General features: G+C 39.8%; 1 long non-coding RNA gene and 1 other non-coding gene across 2 annotated transcripts in view; one reads left to right on the top strand and one right to left on the bottom strand.

Annotated features, from left to right (window-relative positions):
* Window positions 1–1,159: 1,159 nt before the first annotated feature.
* LOC117095653 overlaps window positions 1,160–19,886 on the bottom strand; it is a 47,572-nt gene continuing 28,845 nt past the window's right edge. The window contains exon 3 of the long non-coding RNA XR_004442123.1: window positions 1,160–2,308. This is a non-coding gene — a long non-coding RNA (uncharacterized LOC117095653). The remainder of the gene's footprint in view (window positions 2,309–19,886) is intronic.
* Window positions 18,478–18,581, top strand: LOC117096786. The gene has a single exon (XR_004442636.1). It is a non-coding gene; the product is annotated as a small nucleolar RNA U13 (small nucleolar RNA).

The following is a 19,886-nucleotide window of genomic DNA, read 5'->3' as shown; positions in this document are numbered from 1 at the left end:
AAAAACTTTTTATTTTTAAGAATCTTATTAAAATATTTCCATTCTTCAGCTTCCAAATTCAATTTCAATAGAGGGATCAGATTTCAATGACCAACAACTGAGAAAACCCAAAAAATCCACAACAATGAAAAATGCTAAATTCCTGAGAAATCTTTACTCTGTCACTATAACCGAAATAATGATTTCTATATAGAAGAGATTTTCAGGGGTGAGAAGGCATACTTTCAGTTTTTGAATGAGTTTTCTAGGTTGAATCATAAACAAAAGAGTGATAGGCTCGTTTGCCTTCTCCCCAAACCCCCGCCTTGGTCGTTCTTCATGAATTAATGAGACTGATGCACAAGATGCTGGTAAAAATCGTACCTATATACTTTATAAAATTAATCAGGGAAGAAGGGAGGAAGAGCAAGGAGACTAAACCAGGCTCACAGCAGGCTCAGCGTTCATCACTAGGCCAGCTGCTCTCTGACCTGCTTCCTCCTGGTTGTTCGGTGATGACTGTCTCAGAATCACATAGACCCTGAAACTGCCTTTGCAAAAATTACAACTGAGGAAATCATGACAGGGAAAGAGATCAGATCTAACCGACTCCATCTTGCTTCTAACCATGTAGCTGTCCTTGTTCATTCCTGGGCATAGGCCAAACTAACTTTGGGAATGAATTCAGTTCATGGTTTAACTCTGAAACAAAATTGATAACAGCCCTTTCACAAAAAGACCCCCTTCTTGCCTGGGGACCAGTCTGCCTTTGCAGGACTAACACATTAGCTACAAGATTAGAAATTAAGGTTGAGGGGTCATGAAGCCTCTGGCTCCAAGAGTCTGAAACTCCCCAAATTGCTCCTAGGGATAGCATCTCTATTGTAAAATCAAAGATCAATGCCGGAGATATTTTGCAGACCCTGCAGTGGATGGATCAGGTAACACCACCCAGACCAGTAATCTGGCTCAACCAGTTCTGCCATCCCACCCAGGAACAAGGCAGACAAAAACCTCACTTTGACCCCCAATGATTCCATCTCCAACCTGACCAATCTACATTCCCCATTTCCCAAGGCCCTACCCACCAAATTATCTTTAAAAACTCCGATCCCCAAATTCTCAGGGAGACTGATTTGAGTAATAATAAAACTCTGGTCTTTTGTACAGCCAGCTCTGCATGAATTACTCTTTCTTCCTTGCAATTCCTCTGTCTTAATAAATCGGCTCTGTCTAGGCAGTGGGCAAGGTAAACCCACTGGGTGGTTACAACCCATTACAAGATTATAGTTCCTCTTACCTGCTCTATAAATAACAACGTGAACATTATAAGATGCTAAGTTTTCCATCTGAGATATTCTTTCAGGTCCTATGTATTAATGAAACTACTGATGTCAGCTGGTCTGAAGGACCCCACAAGATGCTGACTCCCTGAAGAAGCCTATGTGATTCTGAGTTTCCACATCTTGATGGTTTCATGCCCCTTATGCCGACCAATCAATGGCCCCAATTTTCCACCCCTTCAACTTCATGATCCCCTTAAAAGCCCCCACCCAGAACTCCTCAGGGAGATGGATTTGAGGGTCTCCACCCATCTCCTTGCTCAGTGCCCTGCAATCATTAGACTCTTTCTCTGCTGCAAACACTGTTGTCTTAGTGTAGTTGGTATGTTACTGAACAGTGGACATACAAACCTGTTGGTCCTATAACACTGGTAAGAGGACAGAATCATTGAAATAACACCAAAAATATTCTGCACTCAGATTTACTCTATCCACCATAATAAGACATCTGGGCAAAACTCACTGCAGCAAGTATTAAGTGAAAACATACACAACTAACATGATATTTTCTGTTGACATAGGTGTATGTTAGAGCATAAGGAATAGAAGGACTGTTTATTAACTTATTAACCACCTCCCTCTTTTCAGCTGACCAAAGAGAGAGATATATTGTAAGCCACTCTAGAGCACCAGACAACAAGCACATTGATTCTTATTTATTGCTTGTCTAGAAGACCTTTTGTTTGTGTGAAGGAGGATTATTAGTGTATATCAGTCACACTTTATTTGTGAGAGAATTTGTACACTAAACAGGTGTATAAAAGGGGCACTAGAAAATATTAAATCAAAAACAACTTGGAAAACACAAAAGATAAGAAACCACAGTGACTTTACAAAAACAAGTACTCACTCTGAACTTGACTGCCCTAACAGTAGTCTATCCAAACCAAGAAGGAGAGCAAACTGTAGGAGAGAACTGTAAGGATCCTGGATCTCAGAAGAAAAGGAAGAGATTCTTATCGTACTTTTTCTTTCCCAACATTATTCTGGAATAGGAAAAGAGAAGTGAAGTCAGAAGGAGCAAACACTATGGCACTTCCAGCCCCTTCTGACATATAGTCCCCATATTTGACATTCAAATGATTCATTTTCTCCACTCAACTGAGTGGCTCCCAATCTCTTTTCTTTATAAAAATTTATTTTGTAATATTTGCGACATAGAAAAGGAAATGAAGAATAATATAAGTACCTATGTACCTATCAACTAGTGGTATGGTTTGGATGTTTGTCTCCTCCAAACATCACACTGAAATGTGATCCCCAGGGCCAGGAGTGGTGGCTCACACCTGAATTCCAGCACTTTGGGAGGCTGTGGCAGGAAAATTGCTTGATTTCAGGAATTTGAGACCAGCCTGGCCAACAAAGGGAGACCCCATCTCTACAAAAAAATTTTAAAAGCCAGGCATGGTGGCTCCCACCAGTGGTCCCAGCTACTCAGGAGGCTGAGGGAGGCAGATTGTTTGGGCCCAGGAGGTCAAGGATCAGTGAGCTGTGATTGTGCCACTGTGATTGTGCCTGGGCAACACAGAAAGACCCTGTCTCAAGGAAGGAAGGAAGGAAGGAAGGAAGGAAGGAGAAGGAGAAGGAGAAGGAGAAGGAGAAGGAGAAGGGGAAGGGGAAGGGGAAGGGGAAGGGGAAGGGGAAGGGGAAGGGGAAGGGGAAGAGGAGAGGAAGAAGGAGGAGGAAGGCAGGCAGGCTGTATACAGCAGTGGAGCCCTGGACAGGGCCCAGGAAACCATTTTTCCCTCCTAGGCCTCCGGGACTGTGATGGGAGGGTCTGCCATAAAGGTCTCTGACATGCCCTAGAGACATTTTCCCCATTTTCTTGGTGATTAACATTTGGTTCCTTGTTACTTATGCAAATTTCTGTAGCCATCTTGAATTTCTCCCCAGAAAATGAGGTTTTCTTTTCTATCACATTGTCAGGCTGCAAATTTTCTAAACTTTTATGCTCTGCTTCCCCTTGAACACTTTGCCACTTGGAAATTTCTTCTGCCAGATACCCTAAACCATCTCTTTCAAATTCAAAGATCTCTAGAACAGGGGGAAAATGCCACCAGTCTCTGCACAGCAAGCGTGACCTTTACTCCAGTTCCCAACAAGTTCCTCATCACCATCTGAGACTACCTCAGCCTTGACTTTATTATCCATATCACTATCAGCCTTTTGGTCAAAGCCATTCAACAAATCTCAAGGAAGTTCCAAACTTTCCCACATTTTCCTATCTTCTTCTGAGGCCTCCAAACTGTTCCAAATGATAGGGACAGGAGACAGGAAACTACTGGGTAGAAGAAGGCAGTTCCCAGAAAAGGACCCACCCTCAAGCCTTGATACCCACAGCCCTAAGTGAGAAAAGGTATTTCTGTTTTCATGCTCAAAAGGTTGCCTTTTGGCTCACCACGTCCCCATATCCTGTACCCATATAAATCCTACAACCCAGACTCCATGACCAGATGAACAGAGGAGCAGAAGAGTGGCAGAATGGCACAGCAGAGAAGGAGAGACGAGAAGGAATATCTGAACATCAAGAGGAGTTCAGCTGGGGATGGTCAGAGACGAGATCAGCCACTGGATAGCCAAACTCCAGGGGAACATCATCTTCCCACTACATCCCCTGTCTAGCTCCCCATCCATCCCACTGAGAACCACCTCTACCACTCACTAAAACCCCCACATTCATCCTTCAAGTCTATGTGTGACCCAATTTCTTCCAGGATGCTGAACAAGAGCTCAGGATACAGAAGGCTGTCACACTGGCCCTCTGCCCTTGCAAAAAGGCAGAGTCCACTGAGCTGGTTAACACTTAGGCTATCGGTGGAGAGCAAGGCTAAAAGAGTACACTGTAACATGTGCCCACTGGTCTTTGGGAGTCACAGACACCCACTCCTAGACACTGCCATGGGGCTGGAGCCTAAAAGTGCTCACCCCAGTTTCTGTACCTGCCCCTCTGTGTGCTCCCCCTCCCATAAGGGTTTTGAATTCACAGAGGCTGAACAGAGAGCCATACCCTTGTCACATGTCCTGTGAGGGAGGTCAGGGAACTCTCCTGTTTCACAACCTCTGCCTGTTACCCAGTTCCAAAGTTACTTCCACATTTTCGGGCACTTTACAGCAGCATCCCACTACCTGGTACCAATTTACTGTATTAGTCTATTCTCATGCTGCTAATAATACCTGAGACTGGGTAATTTATAATGGAAAGAGGTTTAATTGACTCACAGTTCAGCATGTCTGGGGAGGTCTCAGGAAACTTAAATCATGGCAGAAGGGGAAGCAAACACATCCTTCTTCACATGGTGGCAGCAAGGAGAAGCACCAAGCAAAAGGGGGAAAAGCCTCTTATAAAACCATCAGATCTCATAAGAACTCACTATCATGAGGACAACAGCATGGGGTTAACAACCACCATGATTCGATTACTTCCCACCAGGTCCCTCCCATGACACGTGGGGATTACAGGAACTACAATTCAAGATGAGATTTGGGTGGGGACACAGCCAAACCATATCAGTGGGTACACAGTAGATGCATGTATTTGTATTGTATATTTTGAACCTTTATATGTTCTTCTTTTATTTTTTAACTTTTAGTCTTATTTGTATGTTTTAAATTTTTATATGTTTTTATTCAATTTGCTTTTTCAAGCAACATTATGTTTATGAGGTTCTTTCATGAATGTATTTGGCTCTAGTTCATTAATTTTCAGTGTTACATAGTATCTATCATATAAACACTCCACCATGAGTTAATCCATGTTTCCGCTGATGGCTACTGAAGTTGTTTCTAAGTGTTTGCTACAATAAACCATTTGACTCTGTCTCCCTGGGAATATGGGCAAGATGTCCTAGGGCATATTTCTAGAGTACAAGCTGCTGAGTCACAGAGGAAATTAATTTCCAACTTCACTAAATATTGCAAAATTGATCTCCAAAGTGGCTACACAAATCTACATTCCCCCTGGCTGTGCAAAGGAATTGTTATTGCCTTATATCCTTGAAACCATTTGATAGTCAGATTTTAAATTTTCTACCAATAGGAGTGTGAAATTATACCTCATAGTGATTTCTTTTACCATTATCCACATTACTAGTAGAGTTAATAATCTCTTCAAATCAGTATTTGTAATTTATTACTTCTCATCTGTGAGATTCCGTGTTCTTTTTTTTTGGGGGGGCGACTGTTTTTTGATAATATTGTTCATTGTCCTTTTCTTAATGATATAGAGAATTTCTTATATAAACTGGATATTAATCCTCTGTTGATTATGTGCTGCAAATATCTTTCTCTTTTTCATTCTTATTATAATATCTTTTGATGAGCAAAAATGTTTTACGTAGTTTGTGTTGTCAATATTTATGTCTATAAAATTTGTCTGTTTTCTGTTTCCTTTATTCCCTACCCTAAAGTCTTGAAGATATTATCCTTTATTTTCTTCTACATTTTTAGAGTTTTTATTTTTAGAGTTTTATTTTCACAGTCAGGTGTTGAACAAACCTTGAGTTCACATCCCGAGGAGGTGCAAAGCAGCACGACTTCGGGATTGAGAGCGTGGAGTCTGGAGGCAGACTACCTGGGTTCACTTCTCAGCTCTGCTACTTTTTAGCCTGTCATTTAACTTCCATGTATTCCAGTTTCTTAATCTGTAAATGGGTACCTACTCATAGGTAAGAGTAAAGTTGCAATTAGAATATATAAAAACCTTTTAGAACAGCTCCTACTGAGTACAGTAGAAGGGATTACTCTTATTATATGAGCTCTAGTTTTATTTTTGCACATGCATAGCCAATTTTCCCACTGCTACATGTTATCTAGTCTATCTCTTTCTTACTGATTTAACAATGCCACTTACATCATACATCAGCTTTCATGTAGGTGTTGACATTTTTCTCGGTTTGCTAGTCTTCCATTGGTCTATCTGTCAATCCTTTAGGGAAATCTCAAGCCTCCATTTAAAATTCCCTGAGTTCTAAAAATCCCTGAAGTTATCACTCATGCTTCTTCTTTGATCTACAGTCCCATCTCAACAATATCATTGCAGCTGTTAGTGAAACATAAAGGAGGTTTCCTGTGGGTTTCCTGGGGCTGCCATAACAAAGTACCACAAAATTGATGACTTAAAACAACAAAAATGTATTGTGTAAATGTATTGTTCAGAAAAGTTCACAGTTCTGGAGGCTAGAAGTCCAAAATTAAGGTGTCAGTAGGACAACACTCCCTCTGAAATCTGTAGGGAAATCTCTTGCCTCTTCCTAACTTCTGGGGATTTGCTGTCAATCTCTGGTATTCCCTGGCTTACAGATGCCTCCCTCCAATCCCTTATTTCCACATGACATTCTCCCTGTGTCTCTTCTCTTCACATGGAGATCTTTTCATAAGGACACCAGTCCGATTAGGGCCCACTCTACTTCCGTCTGACCTTGTCTTAACAAATCACATCTGCAACATCCCTATTTCCAATTAAGGTCACATTCTGAGGTGCTGTCTGTTGGAACTTCATTTAGGGGGAACATCAAATTCAACTTGTAACAAGGGCATAGCCAAAAAATACTAACGTTGAGCTTTAATGAAAGCTTCTAATCCTCTCCTGGACATTGTAATTTACCCCCGGATGCTTCCTGTCATACTGCCATCAAGTACAGTAATTTAATCCTCCTGGATCCAGATGCACTAACTCAGATTTTAAAAGAAATAATTGCAAACTTCAAATTCTAACCAACTACCTCCAGAGTTTGTAAATAGTGAAGACTTTTAAAAGCCTACCTCCAGAGATTCTCATTCAGTGGTTAAGTTGATCAATGCTAATGCAGGTAGTCAAGAGACTATACTTTGGGAAGCACTCAGCTAGACAGAAGTGTTAAAAGACATGTCCCCTAAGGAAGGTGCAATCAGTGGAGCAGCCAGCCTCATCACTCAGCTCTCAGGCTGGTCTAAAGGTCTTGGACGGGGCTGTCGAAGGAGAACTTTGCTCTGCCACGATAAGTTGTCTAGAAAGTGAGATTAACACTACTTCACCACTTAAAATCCTTTCCTTAGAGGATCATAGAATTGAACTGGTTCCAATGTTTAATTAGCAATTCAATTGTGTCTTCAGTTTTCACAGGCTGCAGATTCCCTCAAGGTCTAAAGTATGACACTGCAGGAATCGAGTCCACACTTGCAGCAAGGAAAAAAAAAAGACTACAGCTTGGTATTTGTTAAGAGCCTGCAATTTGCCAGGCATTCTAGGCACTAGCAATGCAGCACTGAACAAAACCAACAGCATCCCTGTTATCACAACACTTTTATTCTAGTGGATGGGAAAAACTGAGAAGCAAGATACGTTAGTAATATATGTACAAATTCTATGATGATGGAGATTTTTGACTGTTTCATTTAATTTGCATCCCTGGGACCTAGAATGGTCCTTAGCACATAGTAGAAGATCAACAAATATATATTGAATACCAAATGGTGATAAGTGTAATGGCAAAAAATAAAGTAGGGAAATGAAACAGAGAGTGTGGGGAGGGTGCAATTTTAAATGGACGAATCAGGGAAAGCTTCATAGGAAAAGTGTCATTGGAGTAAAGTCCTGAAAGAAGTGAGAATGCAAGTCATGTACACATATCTGGGAAAGAAGGGAACCTTAAACAGCATCAGCAAAAGCCCTGAGATAGGAGCACACTTGTGTGTTCAAATAACAGCACAGAGAGAAAGAAAAGAGGGGAAGAGAAGTAGGAGGGTGAAAAGGTAAGGAGTGCAAGGGAGGGCCAGATGTGCACTGGAATGTCTTGGCATTAGTTCTGACATGGGAAGGCGCTGAAAGTTTTAAATAGTGGAGTGAGGCTGAGGCAGGAGGATCCCTTGAAGCCAGGAATTCAAGACCAGCCTGGGCAACATAGCAAGACCCACCTCTCTACAACAAAAACTTAAAAATTAACTGGGTGTGGTGGCACGTGCTTGTCGTCCTAGCTACTTGGGAGGCCAAGGCAGGAGGATCACTTGAGCCCAGGAGTTCAAGGCTGCAGTGAATTATGGTTATGACAACCTGGGTGAAAGAGCAAGACCTTGTCTCAAACAAAACAAAACAGTGGAATGATAGAAGCTGCTTATATTTTAACAAGTTTATTTCAACTGCTCTGTTGAGAACACTGAAGAAAACAAGGGTACAAGCAGGAAGCTATCGCAAAACATCCAATGAGAGATGAGACTGTCTCAGACCCAAATGGTCACAGTAATAGGATGAAAAGGGGTAAGATTCTAGGTATATTTTGAAGGTTTGGGCAACATAACTTGCTAATGAATGGGAAGCTGGACATGAGAAAAAGAAAGCAAAGATATAGTCAAGCGAGAATGTGGAGGAACTGGAACTATAATCCACTGCTCATGGAAATGCAAGATGGTACAGCTACCTTGGAAAACTATTTGGCTGTTTCTTAAAAAGCTACACAATGCACCTACCCACCCAGACATGCCACTCTTAGGTGATTTACTCAAGAAATATGAAATCAAATATCTACATAAAGACCACTACAGAATGTTCATGGCAACTTTATTCATAATATTGCCAAAAACTGGGGGCAACTCAAACGTTCATCACATGAAGAATGCATAAGCAAATCGTGGTGTGTCTATATAATGAAATATTACTCACAACACAAAGAAGTAAACTACCATTTCATACAACATGAATAAATATCAAAATATTCACTCTAAGTAAAAGAGACATAACAAGAGTACACACTGTATAACTCCATCTGTACAAAATTCTGGAAAATGTAAACTAGTCATGATGAAAAGTAAATCAGTGGTCTCCTGGGGACAGAGTTGAAGGGAAGAATGGGTGACAAAGGAGATAGAAATGTTCTGTAAATTAATTGTGGCAATGGCATTATGGGTGTATATCCAAACTCATTGAGTTGTGCACTTTAAATGTTACACTTTACTGGACATGTATGTCATAAAGTTGACTTTAAAAATTTTTTAAAAGAATAAAGCCAGGGTTTCAGCCTGAGTGATTGGAAGAATAGAGTTGTAATTTTCAAAGATGAGAAAGATTGTGAGAGGAGTCAATTTTGTTGATGGTGAAATGGAATATAAGGAGCTGAGTTACGGACATGCTAAGTTTGACATGCCTAATAGGGAGATGTTGAATGAACAGTCATGTCTATAAATCTGGAGTTCAGGAAACAGGTCAGGCTGGAGATATACATATGGGAATCATTAACATATGGATGGTCCTTAAAGTCATGAGGCTGTACAAAATCATTATGAGAGTGAATGTAGATTTAAAAAAATAGAAGACATGCAAGGACTAATCCTTGGGACTCTCCAATATCAAGAGACTGTGAAGCTGAGAAGGAATCAGCAGCAACTAAGGACGAAAGGCAGTAGAGCCTGGTAGAAGGCAAGTGAAGGGCTCATCCAGAAAGAAGGGAATGACCCTGTGGCCATCTGTGGCAAAGTCAGTCCTGGGGGACTGAGAATTGCTCATTGGAGTACCTGAAGGTCATTACTGATCTTGATAGAGTAATGGTGAAGAAAGAATGCAAAGAGTGAAATTGGAGTTAGCCTATGCCATTAACTCATTCATGGAGTTTTGCTGAGAGAAATGTGAAATGGCAGATGGAGGAGAAAGCAGAATCAAGGGAATCTTTTAGAATGGAACAAATCATAGCATGTTTGCATGCTGATAGGAAAGATCCAGTGAAGAAATGTTAGTTGCTTTAAAGGAGATAGAGGAGGGTAGATGGAACAAAATTCCTGAAGGAGTGGGAGACAACAGGACATAATGTACAATTGAAGGGGCTGGCTCGGTCTGGAGGCCAGAGAGCTCCTTCACTGTGACCAGAGATGAAAAGAGGCCAGGTGCGGTGGCTCAGGTCTGTAATCCCAGCACTTGGGAGGCCAAGGTGGGAGGATCACTTGAGCACAGACGTTTGAGACCAGCCTGGGTAACATAGTGAGGGCCCCTCTCTACAAAAATTTTCAAATTAGCCAGATATGGTGGTGGGTTCCTGTAATTCCAGCTACTTGAGAGGCTGAGGTGGGTGGATCTCTTAAGTCCAGGGGGTCAAGATTTCAGTGAGCCAAGATCACACTACTGCACTCCAGCCTGGGTGACAGAGAGAGACCCTGTCCCAAAAAAGTAAAATTAAAAATTAAAATTAAAAACAGAGACAGGAAAGAGAATGTGGGCACCATGAAGGGAGGCATGGCAGAGGGAGCCCACGCCCATCCCGTCTGATAGCTCCTGTTTTCTGGATGAATGAGGAAGGAATACTGAGAGAGAGATGAGTGGGAAGCTGTTGGAGACACCTATTTTTGTATGGGCTGTGTGCTAAGAATAATTTTTACATTTTTAAAAGTAAAATATAAAAAGAACTATTAGCCTTTCAGAGAGAACACATACTCAAAGAGTTGAGGACATTTCCCCTTGGCCAAAGAAGCCTACATTATTAGTACTGGCCCTTTACAGAAAAAACTAGGCTACCTTTGACAGAGGAGAGTGAGTGAGTGAATGGGCTAAGACTCTATATACAGCAGGACGTGCCAGGCATCCGAAGAGCACTGGGCAGGAGCTTGACAGAATATCAATCTACTTCATCCTCACACAAGTACTACAAGTTAAATATTAATAACCCACTTTTAGACGAGCTAATTGTGTCTCAGGGTGGTTCAATAAATTCCTCGAGGTCATACACATAGTAAGTGGGGTGTATTAGTCTGTTTTCACACTACTATAAAGAAATACCTGAGACTGGGTAATTTACAAAAGAAAGAGGTTTAATTGACTCACAGTTCCACATGACTGGGGAGGCCTCAGGAAACTTATAATCATGGTGGAAGGGGAAGCAGTCACCTTCTTCACAAGGCAGCAGGAGAGAGAAGCACAAAAGAGGAACTTCCAAACACTTATAAAACCATCAGATCTCATGCGAACTCACTCACTATGAGAACAGCATGGAGGAAACTGTCCCCATGATCCAATCATCTCACTCCCTCAACCCGTGAGGATTACAGATCCCTCCCTTTACACATGGGGATTACAATTTGAGATGAGATTTGGGTGTGGACCCAGAGCCAAACCGCATCATGGGGAATAAAGATTTACTTAGCAAATATGTAAATGTCTCAAATTCCTCTTTCCTTTCCAAAAGACTGTGACCCCTTCATCTTTACTTTGAATCTTGCATATGCAACTGCAAGATAATGCGTATGGAAACAGCACGCGCAGCAGGATGAGCCCACTTCAGAGCTAGACAGATTCAGACATAGACCTCAGCAGATTCAGGTGTAGACCTCAGCCTCCTCTTGCTGGCTTTGTGGGTTTGAATGACATTTCCAAGTCTCCATTTTTCTCATCTGTCAAATCTGATTTGTAATAATTAAGCCATTTGAAGTTGCTAATATTCAACCATTTCTGACCTATAAATATGACACTTTCATATAGTTCTAATGCCTATTATCCAAGGATTTTGTATGGGATAAAGTTAATATATATAAAGCATGTGTACTTTGTAGACACTGAAATGGTAGTGAATATATGGATAATAATACATCTTGATGCCTAAAGAAGTATTTATTTAGAGTGAAGGGGCTATGGAATGATCTCAACTATGCACACTTAGCCCAGAGCCACACGGAAAAATGAGATGTGGAGGGCTGCAGGAACTCTGAAGGTGCCCGATGAGTCTCAAGTCACATTAACCCTAAATCTAAACATAACATTTGGCCTGGAGTAGCCCTGTGGGCCACTTAATGTCCAACTTCCAATACCTGGAAGATTGCCATGGGGAGGACAGATTCATCATACTCTTTGGGTTACAGAGGATAGAAAGAGGAATCCTGGGTGGACATTACCTGGAGGCAAAACTTTCTGATAATTAGAATTATTAACCATGGAATAAGCTGCAGTGGGGAATACAGAGTTCAAAAGGGGACTAGAAAGTGCAAAATAACATCTTGCTGGAGGACTCACTGAATAGGTAAGGGCTGGACTAAATGACCTTTCAGATTCTTTCCAACTCTAAACTTTTATGAGTCAGTAGGCCCTGGCTCAGGCCTAGCAGTGCTCCAAAGTAAGACTAACTAATTATATCTAGTATAGTACCTGACACAGAGTAGGCATTTAAGGATAGTGTGCCCTTCTCTTTCATGGCTCCTCTGCCCCTAAATGCAAGAAGAACTATTAAGTTACCCTATCACTGAACAACTGTACATATCTCCCCTCTTCTTTCATCTTTTGATTTCTCATGGGTCTACTAATTAAGAAATAGAGGAGGAAGGAGCTGATTCAAAAAGTAACAAGTCAAAATTTAAATTGGAATCCCAGTGTGTTCTTATGAAGTTATCAGACCAAAGTCAGTATTTTTGTTTGAATAGGCTTTTCCAAGAATAGATCACTGGAATTTATATTGCTAATAGGAGGATAAATTGTTTTCCTAGAAGACAAGATTAAAAAGAAGCAACTGGCATTTGAGAGAGTCAGATCACTTCACATCCAGCTGACTGGAATAAAAATGAGATGCTAGAAGATAAACAGAGCTGTTTAGATGGTCTCTTCCCAGGTCACAGGCTGCAGCAAATTTTAAGACAAAAGAATTGTCAATGGGATGAATAAAGCAAGCTCTCTTTGCCTCCCTTAAAAGAGGCAGCCTATGAGTAGAAAACTTGCTCTGTTAACAAACACATTTAAATTATAGTAATGAGGAAGAGCCACTCCTCCCAAATTAAAGACAACAGAAAGTTATTAGAAAGTCCTTTCTGCCAGGCATAGTGGCTCACGCCTGTAATCCCACCACTTTGGGAGGCTGAGACGGGCAGATCACCTGAGATCAGGAGTTCAAGACCAGCCTGACCAACATGGAGAAGCCCCGTCTCTACTGAAAATACAAAATTAGCCAGGTATGGTGGCGCGTGCCTGTAATCCCAGCTACTCTGGAGGCTGAGGCAAGAGAACTGCTTGAACCTGGGACGGGGAGGTTGCGGTGAGCTGAGATCACGCCATTGTACTTCAGCCTGGCCAACAAGAGTGAAACTCCTTCTCGAAAGAAAGAAAGAAAGAAAAAAGAAAAAGATGGTCCTTTCTATCTTCCAGGTACCTGGGTTTGAGAAGGACTTTTGTATAAGGCCATGTACTTGGAACCAGAAGGCATTCATGAGAACTCTCACCATGTGGCCTCCTATTCCCAGTACAATGACCTTGGGAAGGTTACTTGACCCTCCTAACCCAGTGTCTCATCTGCAAACAGAAACCATATAACATTGACTTCATAGGGTCATTATAAAGATTAAGTTAGATAATATTTATCAAGCAGTGGGCATGGTACTTGGCAAATTATGGATGTGCAAGAAATGTCAATTACATATGCATATCTTTTAATCCAGAAGTGACATCACGAGGACTTTCCTGTTTAAAGGGTACCCAGTTAACACCTCCTGCAGCACCCCCTCCAAAGTCTTGCTAAAACACTTTATAAAGGCAAAGATTAACACTCTAATTACTGTCAGATTTTCTTTTTTTTTTTTTTTTTTGAGACAAGGTCTTGCTCTGTCACTGAGGCTGGATTGCAGTGGCATGATCAGGGCTCACTGCGGCCTCAACCTTCTGGGCTCAAAGGATCCTCCTGCCTCAGCCTCCCAAGTAGCTGGGATCACAGGCACACACCACTGTACCTGGCTAATTTTTTGATTTTTGGTAAAGTCTAGGTTGTGCTATATTGCAGACTGGTCTCAAACTCCTGGGCTCGAGTGGTTCTCCTGCCTCAGCCTCCTAAAGTGCTGGGATTACAGGTGTGAGCCACCACGCCTGGCTTTAGAATTTCTAATTATGAATTAGGTGGAGTGGAATTGTGAAAATCAATCTGTAGTCCATACAGCTTTGTCCAAATAAGGTGAATGGCATCTTGAATGTCCATATCAGTCTGCCCTAGCTAATAACCACAAAAAAAAAAAAAAAAGCTGTGGCTTTGTTACTGAACAGGTACTGTTTTGAGGTGATCAGAATGTTTCTACCTCATCATTTTCCTGCACGTTTTCAAAGCTTGTAACTCCTTCAAGAAACAGCGAGTCACTGGCACTACCAGAAGTGATTCCTTCTTAAGCAATAGCAATATTATTCTAATATTTTAAGCACTGTGGGGCAGGCAGGGAAAGAATGAAGGTTCCAGTGGCAGACCATGCTGGAGATTTCAGTTTTTAGCATCTCACTCTCAGAAGGTCAGAAAATCAAGCAGGAGTGGAAGATCCCACTTCAGTATGCCAGCACCACGTCCATGGGAGCTTCCTAGACACTTTAGATGGGACTACACATAAAGACTTGCCTTTGGCTGTCCATGTGAGAAAGGCAAACATACTTATTCCTCTTTTCTATGGAAGACGACAAATCTAGATCATCTTTTCCTTTATGACTAAGGAAGAAAAAAAAAGGGGCCTTGGGCAGGTCAAAAGCTTCTTAAGCTGATAAGCAACTCCAGCAAAGTCTCAGGATAAAAAATCAACGTGCAAAAATCACAAGCATTTCTATACACCAACAATAGACAAGCAGAGAGCCAACTCATGAATGACCTCTCATTCACAATTGCTACAAAGAGAATAAAATATCTAGGAATACAGCTAACAAGGGAAGTGAAGGACCTATTTAAGGAGAACTACAAACTACTGCTAAAGAAATTAGAAAAGACACAAACAAACGGAAAAACATTCCATGCTCATGGATAGGAAGAATCAATATCAAAAAATAGTCATACTGCCCAAAGTAACTTGTAGATTCAGAACTATGCCCATTTAACTACCATTGCCATTCTTCACAGAATTAAAAAAAAAAAAAAAAAACTTTAAAATTCATATGGAACCAAAAAAGGAGCCCGTATAACCAAGATAATTCTAAGCAAAAAGAACAAAGTTGGAGGCATCATACTATCCGACTTCAAACTATACTATAAGGTTACAATTACCTAAACAGCATGGTACTGGTAATGAAAACAGACACATAGACCAATGGAACAGAATAGAGATCTCAGAAATAAGACTGTACATCTACAACCACCTGACCTTCGAAAAACCTGACAAAAACAAGCAATGGAGGAAGGATTCCCTATTTAATAAATGGTGCTGGGAAAACTGGTTAGCCATATGCAGAAAACTGAAACCGGACCCATTCCTTGTACCTCATACAAAAATTAACTCAAGATGGATTAAAGATTTAAATTTAACACCCCAAACTATAAAAACCCTAGAAGAAAATCTAGGCAATACCTTTCAGGACATAGGCACAGGCAAAGATTTCATGATGAAAATGTCAAAAGCAATTGCAACAAAAGCTACAGTTGATAAATGGGATCTAATTAAACTAAAGAGCTTCTGCATAGAAAAAAAAAACTGTCAGAGTAAACAGAAAACCTACAGAATGGGAGAAGATTCTTACAATCTAACCATCTGACAAATGTCTAATATCCAGAATCTACAAGGAACTTAAACAAATGTAAAAACAAAACAAAACAAAAACCTTAAAAACTGGTCAAAGGACATGAACAGACACTTCTCAAAACAGAACATTTTTGCAGCAAACAAACATGAAAAAAGCTCAGCACCACTAGAGAAATGCAAATCAAAACCACAATGAGACAGCATCTCACACCAGTCAGAATGATGATTCTCCAAGTTAAGAAACAACAGGTGCTGGTGAAGCTGTGGAGAAATAGGAACACTTTTACACTGTTGGTGGGAATGTAAATTAGTTCAACCATTGTGGAAGGCAGTGTGGCAATTCCTCAAAGACCTAGAACCAGAAATACTATGTGACTCAGCAATCCCATTATTAGGTATCTACCCAAAGGAATATAAATCATTCTATTATAAAGGTACATGCATGTGTATGTTCACTGCAGCACTATTCACAACAGCAAAAACATAGAATTAACCCAAATGCCCATCAATGATAGACTGGATAAAGAAAATATGGTACATATACACCATGGAATACTATGCAACCATAAAAACGAAAGAGATCATGTCCTTTGCAGGGACATGAATAGAGCTGGAAGCCATTATCCTCAGCAAACTAATATAGGAACAGAAAACCAAACACTCCATGTTCTCACTTACAAGTGGGAGCTGAACAATGAGAACACATGGGCACTAGGAGGGGAACAACACACACTGGAGCCTGTTTGGGGAGTGGGGGAGGTGGAGGGAGAGCATCAGGATAAATAGCTAATGTGTGAGGGGTTTAATATGTAGGTGATGGGTTGATAGGTGCAGCACATACCATAGCACATGTATACCTATGTAACAAATCTGCATGTCCTGCATGTGTATCCTGGAACTTAAAATTAAATTAAATTAAAATTTTAAAAAGAGAGCTTGAGGCCTTGCAAACAATATGAGACTAGGAAAAAGGGAACAACAACTATAGACTCAGAGACAGAGCCGATCTCTGAGAATTATCTACTGAAAGAACCAGAATTAAGCTCTACGAAACTAGGTGCTTTCAACGAGCCACAAGACAGCCTGGCTTCTTGAAAGAGCCACAGAAAGGGAATAGGTTGACATGAACTCAAGAAGAGATGAAAAGATGAAATTAAACTCAGGCTGAGATTTTAAAATCATAATAATAACACACTCCTTACTAAAAGGAGGCAGATGACGTGCGCAGGAAGGGTCAGAGGAGAGAGACTGAAAGGCTAATAGCAGGGAAAAAGAGCCCATGCAAAGTAGATGTCACCACGACAAATCAAAGGCATCTGGTGGAGGGCAAATTTCAGAACCTTTTAAAAGAGAAGGTAAAAACAAAGATACAAGCGATGAGCAAGAAGATGATCTTGAAGGAGAGTTTGGAAAGCCAAATAAATAATTTAGTGTCTTTCTTAGGAGAATACCAAGATAATTACAAGCAAAGCAATAACCAAAATCAGGAACAAAGAAAATGTTTTTAAGCTGAAAAAGCCTTAACTGTGCAAGCAAAAAGACTCACTTCCCATGATCCACAAAATAAATAGACGAACATATAAATTACACATAAAACATTCTGAAACTATAACTACAAAACAGAAAGACATCGTGTAAACATTCACTTGGAAAACACCTGGTCAAGAAAAAAACAAAGTCAAGATGATCTTATACTTCTATATAGAATTAAGTTTTAAATATACACACACATGAAATGTTTACAGAGTTTTAAGGAAAAAAAAAAACGTGGAAACAGAATTTTCAATTCAGACAATGGGAAAAATATTTTTAAACACCTAAGATCTTATACAAGGGCTTATAATAATACCTTTCTTGGAAAAAAAAATTATCCTAAAAATGTCTTTAAGAAAAGAAAGAAAGAGGCCAGGCGCAGTGGCTCATGCCTGTAATCCTAACACTTGGGAAGACCAAGGCGGGCAGATCATTTGAGGGTAGGAGTTCGAGACCAGTCTGGCCAACATGGCAAAATCTCTTCTACTACAAATACAAAAATTAGCTTGGCGTGGTGGTGCACCCCTGTAATCCCAGCTACTCCAAAGGCTGAAGCCTGAGAATTGCTTGAACCAGGAGGTGGAGGTTGCAGTGAGCTCAGATTGCGCCACTGCACTCCAGCCTGAGTAACAGAGTAAAACCCTGTCTCAAAGACAAAAAAAAGATGGAAAGAAAAATTAAGATCACAAGCCTGAGAGCACTGTATTAGAAAATAAATAGTATCAAGAACTGAAATTATTCCTGTGGTTTGAATTTAGTCTAAACAAGCATTATTACAAACACAAATACAAATGATACAAAGTAAACTTAAAAAGAAAAAATATATGAAATGATTATAAATAATTTAAGAGTAATTACATGGGTTGTATTAGCAAAATCTAGCATGGTAGAAGACAAATATAGAAGTGCAATATATTTATCATGCTATTTCGAATGAGGACACATGATCAGAAAAATGTGTTAAAGAATGTATCTTTAAAATTTAAAGTCAATTACTAGAAGACTCTGAGGAGGATATGTAACTTCCAAATCATGAGAAACTGAAACAAAATATGGTTCAAATTCAGAAAATATAAGACAATAAAAACTGTGAAGTAGAGTAAAAATACAAACTATTAAATAACATGATATTGAAACAGCTAAGATAAACTAAATTAATAGTGGCTTTAAAACCTGTGGTTTTGATTTCTTATTCTAAAAAATCCAGAAGTAGACGATTTTGTGGTTCGTAAGTGTGATGATTGGGTTTTCACACTCATGTGTGAGATGTGCCTGCCTCAAACCTTGTTCTGTCATTGGCACATTAAACATCTGACATGAAAAAAAGCGGGGGAAAGTCAGAAGCAGGTGGTCTGGGCGGACATAGAAGTTCCACAGAGTCACTGGGGACCCCAGATATGCTGAGCTTTCTGCATTGCTATGCTAGTGTGTGTGGTCCTTTGCCAATATGGATTCTCCAGCTAAAAATATGATGTCTGGAATTTACCCTGCAGAAAGGAAAAAGGAGAAAGATGCACAATCCCTACCCTCCAAGTATACTTTCTGGAAGTCATACCTATGACTTCAGCCTGCATCCATTATCTGTAACTCAGTCATATGCCAAACATTCCACCAAAGAGCATGGAAAATGAATAATAACCATTCAGGAGTGGTCTTTGCGTAGCTAAAAATTGAGGTTTCCTGTCTATATTCAAATAATTTTAGTAGGTCAAATTAGGGAGAAAAAGTGTGTAAAGAGCAATGTTCTTTGGAAAAACCAATTAACCTTCATTTCCACTTCACTTTTTACACCAAAATCAATTTTCAGCCAGGAAAAAATGAAAACAGGTAAGTGCTAGAAGTGATGGATGATATTTTCATAATCTTAGGCAGAAAAGGTCTTTCTAAGAAGTTCTAAATTAAAACTTTGATATTTAAAAGATTAAATATGTAATCCTTCAACATCAAAAACATAAAGACAAAAATTAAAAGTAAATGAAGAGCTAGGAAAATATACTTAGATCATATATGATAATGAGGTTAGCATTATCATATATAATGATATAATCAAGTCATATATCATAATGTCATTGTTTCTATAACATATAAAAAAAGTTATAAATCAAGGACAACATGAGCCCCTTAATATAAAGATAAGTTAAGAACACGAAGCAATCTGAGAAACAAATACAAAATGGCAAATACAGGTTCAAGAAAAGTTTTACTTCACTAATAATCATTGCAGTTAAAATTAAAAGAATGAGACACTATTATTCTCATACAAACTGTCAAATTTTCAAATATGATGATGTCAATGATGGCAAAAACACTTTGAAAATAGGAAATATGCCACTTAATATTAGAAAAGCAAAACTTGGCAGTGAAATCCCAAGTTTCAAAATTATTTAATGACCATTGACCCAGTAAGTCCCTAAGATTCCATTCTAGGGACTATGTATAGATTATACATAATATACATCTATAAAGATGTATAAAATAGTAAAAAATTGGGAAGAGCCTGTGTCAAATGAGAGTTTTATTAAAATACATGTGCCCCCAAGGTGTCCTTTTTCTTTCATCCAAAAGTGCTCTATACTTCTCCTATAAATTAATTGCATTATATGATTTTGAATCTACTTGTAC

The sequence above is a fragment of the Trachypithecus francoisi genome, unplaced genomic scaffold (genome assembly GCF_009764315.1).
Source record: "Trachypithecus francoisi isolate TF-2019V2 unplaced genomic scaffold, Tfra_2.0 Lachesis_group14, whole genome shotgun sequence".
NCBI lineage: Eukaryota > Metazoa > Chordata > Mammalia > Primates > Cercopithecidae > Trachypithecus > Trachypithecus francoisi.
The sequence above is the reverse complement of the archived record's forward strand: the minus strand, read 5'-3'. Positions and strand labels throughout refer to the sequence as shown.